The sequence below is a fragment of the Dasypus novemcinctus genome, chromosome 24 (genome assembly GCF_030445035.2).
Source record: "Dasypus novemcinctus isolate mDasNov1 chromosome 24, mDasNov1.1.hap2, whole genome shotgun sequence".
In the NCBI taxonomy this organism is placed as follows: domain Eukaryota; kingdom Metazoa; phylum Chordata; class Mammalia; order Cingulata; family Dasypodidae; genus Dasypus; species Dasypus novemcinctus.
This window is the reverse complement of record NC_080696.1, coordinates 27747086-27756490: the sequence shown is the minus strand read 5'-3', so window position 1 is coordinate 27756490 and position 9405 is coordinate 27747086. Positions and strand designations below refer to the sequence as shown.

General features: G+C 34.2%; 1 pseudogene; it reads right to left on the bottom strand.

Annotated features, from left to right (window-relative positions):
• Positions 1 to 521: 521 nt before the first annotated feature.
• LOC111760425 (olfactory receptor 5L2-like) lies at positions 522 to 9187 on the bottom strand (annotated as a pseudogene).
• Between the last annotated feature and the right edge of the window lie 218 nt (positions 9188 to 9405).

The window sequence follows — 9405 nt, the reverse complement described above, 5'->3', positions numbered from 1 at the left end:
GTTCAGAATACAAGTTATCATTTGAAAATTCAAGGAGGTTTCAGAAAAAAAATAATGTGGGGTTAGTATTTGAGCAGTTGTTAGTGTGAGTAAAATTTGAAAAACTAAGCTATGATACATGCGTATGTACTTGGGAACAAACAATAATTGGAAAAGAAATCAGTGAATTTATTTTCTTTCACAAAAGGGATTATGGTATGTCAATGGCTCAGCCAATATTTTCATTGTGATGGAAAGTTAAGGTGAAAAGATACAGTGAATAAGAATATGAAATATAGGAGAAAAATTAAGCTTAAATCTGTCTCTGAAATACTTAGAATTTCAACTTTAAAATAATAAAAACACATAAGTGATGCAAGAGTAGCCTGACTTGGATATTAGACCATGGCCCCATTCTGTGGTAGGGGTCTCATTACCTGCAGATTTGGGAAATATTCACATTAAACTGAATTTTCCATCATTTCTAAGCACACAAGAAATGGGCATTGTTAAAAGGTCGTGAGGTCCACATTTTTGCTTTCCTAAGAGAGCAATTTCAGGCTTATCATTATTATAAAGGCATTCTTGACATCTTTGTTCTTTATACTACAAATCAGAGGATTCGACATAGGTATAATCAATGCAGAGATCACAGAGGTCACTTTGTCAGTGTCCAGTGAATGACCTGTGATGGGGTGAAAATAAATGAAGATTAAGGTACCATGGTAAATAGTGACAATGATCAGGTGGGAAATATGAATGGAGAACTCTTTCCTTCTTCCCTTGGCAGAGTCTTAAGGATAGCTGTGATGATGTAGACATAAGAGAGAAGAACTGTAAAAGGAGAGATAGTTTCAGCCAAACTAGCAAAGATTACTAGAACCATGTCATGCATGTAAGTGTCAGTACAGGGCAAATATCATAATGGGAGATATAACAAAAGAAATGATTAATTTCTTTGGAACAGAAAGATAGATGAAAAGTGTGAGTAGTGTGTATAATTGAGCTCATGGTGTCCCCCCAAAATGTTACAATTCCAGCTGACAACAAACTCTCTTGGACATAATAATGGTATAAAGCAGTGGGTTGCATATTGCTATGTACTGGTCATAAGCCATGGCAGCCAAAAGGAAAGATTCTGTGTCAACCAAAAAATAGAAAAAAATATAACTGTGCAGCACATCCATTATAAGAAATGGCCTTCTTATGAGAAGCCAAGTCCACAAGTAATTTGGGAGTAATGAGAGAAGAATAATGCATCAATGAAGGACAATGTGCAGAGGAAAAAGTACATAAGTGTGTGCAAGTAAGAACTGGTTATGATTTTAAAAATCATCCCAAGGTTCCCCATAAGGGTCACAGAATAGATGGGAACAAACACAGCAAAAAAAAAAAAAAAAAAAAAAAAAATACTCTGAAGTTCTTGGTAGTCACAAAATCCCAAGAGAAATAATTCAGTCTTCATAGTACCCATTGCTCCTGGATTTTCGGAACTATAGAGGAGTAATGATGATGACATTAGTAATATCCTAGACATTGATCAAAAATAAACAAACATAAAAAAGGTTAAAAGAAACAGAGCACTAATCCTAAAATCACCTGGGCATCCAGATAACATCTAGGCATGTTTAGTTAGTGTGGTATAATGTATAGGTTTTTAAATGTTTTAGTGGCGGAATCCTGCAATTTTTAACTTAACTGCTAAATTTAGCATCTCTTATTCCCTAAAGCTATTTGTTTCCATGTTAAATGGCACCACCATCAAGCAAATTTCTGAATTCTAAACCTGGGCTTCATCCATAATTTTTTCAGCATTCTTATACACCACATCCAATGCATCGATTCCACAAATAAACTATTCCATCTCTATCCACTCTTCCCAATCCCTACCATCATACCAGTCAATGTTTCCTTCATCTCAACCCTAGACTGTTGTCCTAAACTCTTTATCGTCTTCCCCATTCCAATCTTATCTGATCCAATCCATTTTGCTCACATTTGTCGTCTTCCAGTCATACAAACTCCTCGTAACACATAAAGATCTTGCCTCCATTAGCATTGCTGAATCTAAAGGAAAATAGCCACCACTGGAGAGATGCAACCTCATCCAACTGTTGGTTTTGTGCAAAGGAAAAGTTGTTGCTTTAGTTAGTTATCTCAACTCTTTGACAGGAATCAGCTCAGGTAGTGTAGCACAACAGGATTCGAGCTTCCACTAACTATCCCAGAGCGGTGCTTTTGAGGAGTACTATTATATGAGCTCTGTCCCTCAGAGTGATATGAGCCCTTTCCCTCAGAGCCTTTGCACATGCAATTTCTTCTGACAAAGCATCTTTTTCCACTTTTATTATTCTTAGGCCATACTTTCAATACCATCTTAAAGCCCCATTTATTCAACATCTCAAACGATGTAACAGCTGCCATATTTAAAGAGTACTATTTCAAAAATAATACTCTTATTTCATAAGTAATGCACTGGATTTCTCCATCCCATATGATAGTTTTGAATGTTTTGTCTTAAATTCATACTTCTCTTGGCTTCTAAACACCTCTCTTGAGTTACCCTGTCTCCTTCACAGACTGTTGGACTTTCCCAGGGCTTCATTATTGACCTACTTCACTCCTCACCATTTACAATATCTTTAGTTTATTTATTTTGTCTTTTCTTAAATTACCATATGTACAATGATACATTTCAAATTTCCATTCCAAAATTCAGCTCCAGCTGAACTATATTCCCTATGTCAGGGCATATTTAAATGGTAATATCCATTTGGATGCATGCAAATTTCATGTAATTTAAGCATATCTAAAATGATATTTTTACATGTCTAAAGATTTCACTTCCTACAATTTATTCTATTCTGTAATCCCTATCTTGGAATATGTCTCTACCATACACATAAGAAGACTCTCCTAATAAAACCTAGCCAAGAAACTATTGAATCATTCTTGAAAACATGACAAATATGAAAACTTTCCTCTTTATTATCACACCATTATTTAGCAGTAGTCCTTTCCTTTATCCTCATTTGAGACTTCATTGATCTCATTCCCTTTAGTCTTTCTCCACCCTACCTCCAAACATCCGGCAAAATCTATCCATGTACCATTGTCTAAGTAAAACCTGTATAAAATAGATTTTTTGTTATGTTACCTTATTAAACTCCTTCAGTGATTCTCGTCTCCTTCAAACTCAGAATCTAAATTCCTTCGGGTTTGATATATATTTATATTTATTTCCTTTTTTTCATCTCTCTATACCATCCCAAACTTTATCTCACAACATTACAACTTTTAATCTCCCTAATTTGTCACAGGTTCTTAATAAATCTAAATGTCCTTATTAAAATTACTAATTTATGTACTGTTTCTTTCATAGTGCTCGTACTTGTTCAAGTTCTTCTAATTTCTGTAACACATTTTCCATATGTTTAATGCAGTCTATATATCACATGCATTTCCTCAGTTACAATTTTTAAATAATGCAGTCTATATATCACATGCATTTCCTCAGTTACCATTTTTAAAACCAATGATCTATAATAAAAACAGAATAAGTAACATTAAAATGTGTCTATAAATTTAGAGCAAATAAACACTATATTTGAAGAGTCATTATTTAGGACAAAGAATGAAATATTATCCAAAAATGCTTATGAATTCTGGAATATTATTCCAAGTTTATTTTTCTAACTTTGTTTCTTTTCTGACTGCTAAATTAGGTGAGATCTAGTTAAATATGGACTGGTGATTGCATTGGGTTGCATAGCTCTGCTATAAAATTGTGACTAGAAATTCTATGCCATTGGGGTAATAAATATCTTCAGTAAACCTTGTCTTTACAGAATATGGAACTGAGAAATATATAACAGAATGTAAAAAGAAGATTAAGTAGGTGCCATTATTTCTGGGCAACTCAATGTGCTAATCTGATACAGAAATATTAGTTATAAACTAAGCTAAATTTTCATTTCGGCTATGTGGGTAAGAACAGACAAATTTATTCTTTCACCACAGTAACAGAGACTTATGATGTGGTGATTAAAAGCATAGAATGCCTAGGCTTATTATTAATAACACTATTGCTTAATTTTGTGATATTTAAAGTATGTATTATTGTAGCACTAGGATTGTGATGAGGATTAAATGAGCTAATAATACATATGTATTATTTTGAAGAGTGCTTGAAATATAACAAGCACTCAATAAATATTTGCTATTATATTCAATGGCTGAGCCAAGTTAGAGCTTCATTAGACATTAGCATTTACTTAATTTTGTGATAACAAGATTATGCTTTGTTTTCTGTTAAAAAGATTTAATTGGAGAGAGATGGCATTATTGAGCTCAGAGCTGACACTTTGGATTTCTGCTTTCCTGAAATACATGATTTCTTCCTTAAAAAATATCTGTTTGGAAGCCCATGTGTTCCTGCCTATAAACACAGGATTTAAAGACTTTAAACTGGCCAAAGAGAGGAGCAATGGTCACTGCTGTGAAGGAGAGAAAGATATAAAATTATTTTCAGTGTCCAAAAAGTAGAGGATGAGGGAAGTGCTTCTCTCTTGCATCATCCTCTATTTTGGTAACTTGAGGAGCAATCCTTGAAAAAGTAGGCAGTAAAGAGAGATGCTCATCTTTAGGACCAATATTCAAATAAATTTGGGGTCTGGAATGTGGAGAATACCCAATTCTTTGCTGAAGGTAGTTTTCCACCAAAACCCCTTATTTCTTATCATAGAATTGAACATTGAGAAGAAATCAAGTAGATAATTTATATAGAGTATTATTGTAATGATCTTTCAAGAAAGAAATTTGAAGGATGAAGAAATGAAATATGAGAAGTCAAATAGAACAATGAAATGAAACAAAATTAAGAAGGAAAAAGAGAGGGGCCAATTAATGTTCTATGCAATTGTCAGCTTGCAAAAGACGTTTCTGAAAGCATTCAGTAAGATGATATGTTCTTGCAGCAAGTTCTCATTTTTTGTTATTCCCTTACTGCCAGGCCCCCACCCCAACCCCAGTCCTGTTGCTTGCCAATTGTTGGTATCAGTGTATTATCATTGTGTAGAATAAATAACATGATATAAAAAATGAATCAGCCTTCATTGCTTTTTAAATCATTTTAACTCTGAATAAGAGCTAATAAGAATTGTGTTTAGACTTAGATTCCTAACCAAAGTCCATTAATGCTGACAGTTACCTAATGAAAACATAGTTTTAATGTGTTTGATTGTTTTTGGTGTTTTCATTACAATTATCCTGAGGATTTATGACTTGTCTTGTTCCAGGCTTGTTTCCTTCCAGAACATCAATTTTCTCTGTGTAAACTAAGTGAAAGTAAAGAGATGAGCCTTTAAAACACAAATCCAGTGCTAATATTCTATGATTCTGTCGGATTACTTACCAGGCTAATATCTTTCATCTACCTTCTTACTACAGTATCTAAAGTCTCATGTTCATTTTCTAGTGGGAAACTCTAGTTTGAAACACAGAGACAAAAGTGAAAAAAAAGTTCCTTGCAACATTATCATTTGGGGCAAAACTTCTCTTTTCATAGAAGAAATTTTTACCTCCCATAGGAAGGCTGTGGTTCCTTAGGAAAATGAATATATATTTATCTTTTGCTTTGAGACTATTAAGATCATCTTCATGATGCCACACCAGATTTCAAGGCCTAAACTCTGATATCCAAATTCCAAAGGGAAAAGATGAGTAAGCAAGCAGTTCTACTTAGGAGTTGATTAAACACAAAACAAGATAATATAATGTGTTTTCCTACATCTTGTGAATTCTCAAAAGAACAGCATGGCTTTCAGAGGAAATTAGGTTATACTATTCATTATCTAATTTGATTTAACCAGCTCAAAGTGATTATACAAGTATTGGAATATTCTATATGAAGGAATGGTGAAATAAACTGGGAGAAAAAAATTATCTAATTAGCCATCAACAGATAAAAAGATTCTGGCACTCAATATGTCTAAAGAGAACAAAGGAAGCTAATGACTCTGATGTATTCCATGATATGAATTATCTGTGTTTAAATTGATTTCTGGTAATCCAAGGCCAGCACAGGTCAGGAAGTGTTCATTCAACCAATATGTGTATGCATTGCTGTCCTAAGTACAAATAGAAAAGTCAGATGATATAACCTGGGAATTAATGATTTTGTCAAGTATGGAATAGTGAGTAAGAGAAGAGAGAGAAAAAAATAATTACATGGAGATAGCAAACTTTGGGTCATGCTTGGAGATGTGAAGAAGAGACTTAGAGATAAAATGTTGCCTAATGAATACATATCTAGCTGCAAAGATGCATTTGTTTCAGACTAAAGGGGACTTGCTTTCCTTTTCATGGGAAGTGAACTTTTTATTCTATGATAAGGTAATAGAGTTTATCAGTCATCTTTTGGTGCCAAAGTCTTTTTTTTTCAGCAAAGCAAAGATATTTTATTCTGAAAATAAAAAATGAAAACTATGTAGGTTTAAGAAGCGATTATGAGTAAAATGTAATAGAAATGTAGACCTCATATGTATGAAAATCATGAAGGCATTCCTAAAAATTAACAGAAACAAAGGAGGAGTCAACTATTTTATGAAACAGTAAGAAACATTTGCTTTGGCATCTAACCAAATGTAATAGGTACTGAAAAGTTAGAAGTCTGAAAAGAAAATTCAGATACCAAACTCTTTTAAATGACCTGAACAAAAATAAAATAGGAATTTAATGCTGATATAACTTTAAAATCTGAATATAGATCTGTTAACAGAGAATCCAGTTGTACAAAAATATATGTCATCAAGTACATATCTTTCTACAGTTCTCAATATTGTTTCTTCTTTGATGACTTAATTCCCAATCAGACTCTCTCCTTTTCTTCACAAAGAGAACCAAAACCACTTTTGCTTAAATCCACCTAGAGAATTAGCCTTGGCAGAAAGAAGCTCTTCTTTATCAATATTTTAAGAAAAATCCACATTTGGCTCACTAGCTCAATGGAGAGTGAGCCAGAAAGCAATCACTGTGATTCTTGTGACAGCAGTTGATACTTGCCAAAACCCAGAGTCTTTACAGAGACAGATTCCTATTGGGAATGGGTGAAGTGTAGGTTCCCCTAGGGAAACCGAGATTCTATTCACAAGAAAGTTGGGAATGCATATTGTCCCTTAAAGTAAGTTTGTGCACAAAGTTGTTATAGTTTGTAATTAATGGGGTGATTGCGAATGATATATGATATATGTGATAAACTGATTAAGGAAATACAAAAAGTAACAGATACATTCTTTCTTTGATGAGCACTCAGTGTGGTTCATTATTCTCAGAAAAGTGGAGACCTTACCTGTGAAGTGACATTGGGACTGAGGAGAAACTTGATATTTTTAAGCTCTGTGTGAAGCTGGATCTAACAGACTGCCTTTTATCTAGGAGCATAATAATGAGTCTCTATACTCTTTATACCCATATCTCTCAGAATGATAAAGAGGCAGATAGTTAGTCACACTAAAGAAATACTGTGACCTTAATGACAAGAGCAATGTAGATTCTGGATACGCCAAATATATGATTTATTCAGGTATTGAATAATTAAAGTGCAATACAAAGTGAAAAGAAAAGTTAAAAGCAGTAGTAACAATATCAGATAATTAATTAATTGCAGATTCCATATGTAACATTAATAATTTAACATACAATATTCATCTAATATTCATGCTACCTCTATGATACTTAGAATATTATCTCTATTTTAGATAAGAGAAATTTCTAAAATTTACTATTATAAACTATGCAGTGGAAAAGGCATTAAATAAAAAAAGATAACAATCAAAATATGACTATAAAATGATACCCACAAATAAAAATAAAACCATGGGAAATGCAGTCCATAATTTTCAAGAAAATTCAAGTAATATGAAATAAGTGTATATTTATTTCCTGGAAGAAAAATGAAGCCAATTCAATAATAAGGGTCACATATATTAAGACTGTTGTAAAGACATGTCTCCTGAGTTGTACTTTGTTAAAATTAGTTTTGCCTAGACCACAAAAGGTAAGATTTAAAAAATATCGCACACACCCCACTCAAAATACTTGAAGATTGGAGAAGAGCGGTAAAGGTGGCAAGTGCATTTGAATTATGCTCTATCCAATACCGGGTATTTTAAAATAAGGTTCATAGCAAGTAGACATTAAAGAAGGATGCATAGAACCAAGTTCTCCAAAGTCATCCCACTTTAGCACTTCATCCTCATCCACCCAAACACAAGCTCCTCTTTAAAGCTTTCATTTGAAACCCTGAGAGCAACTAAGGAATTGGCTCCTCAAAGAGTAATTTGAATCCCACTGTTTTCCGAGTGCTGCTTTCACGTTCTTGTTCCCTAGGCTGCAGATCAAAGGGTTCTTTATCAGTTTCCAGACTGTAGTCAGAACTGGGCCTGCAATAAAGTAAAAAGATTGTCCCTTGAAAGACAATGATGGTTGTGAGGTGGGAGGCACAGGTGAAAAGGCTTTGTGCCTTCTTTCTACAGAGTACATTTTCAGGATGGTGATAAGAATAAACAGATTGCAGGTGAGGATTATCGCTATGGGATGATCTCATTGAATGTGGCCACAATGAACACCACCGGTTTATTCATAGAAACACCAGAGCAGGCAAGAGAAAAGAGAGGGGGTAAATGGCAGAAGTGATTCATCATATTTGATCTATAGGATGGCATCTCAAGAACTAAACACCCATGTATCAGAGAACACACTCCTCCATAGATGTACCAAGCCAAAACCAGTCCCATACAGAGCTTCTGGGACATGATCACCATGTACAGTAGTGGGTAACAGATGGCCACAAAGCAGTCATAGGCCATTACAGCCAGCAGGATGACCTCAGTGATTGCCTAAGTACCAAATTAATAGAATTTTACAATGCGAACCAGAAAGGATATGGTTTTGTCCCTGCTTAAAATGTTGGCCACCATTTTAGGCACAGTAACGGTGGAGTAGCAGAAATCCACAAAGGACAGCTGGCTCAGGAGAAAGTATATAGGGGAGTGCAGCTGAGAGCTGGCCTGTATCATTGTGATCATGCCCAGGTTGTCGATCACTGTAGCTCCATAGATGAGAAGGAAGACCAGGAAGAGGACTCAGGGAGGTCTGACAATCCCACAAGCATGAACTCTGACACAGTGCTGCAGTTTCTCTTTTCCATTTGTCACTACATTGCACATTTGGTAAAACAAACGAAATATTTTCTGTGTCTTAAGAAGTTAAAATAGTAGCTTTTTAAAAAATATATTTCAGAGACATAGAATATTTATATCATATTTTATGATGTGTAAGAAAAAAAAACAAATATAAAATGCCAAAATCCTCATCAGAGGACACTGGACAAATATAATTTAAGTTGGGAGAAAACTTAAATGATAC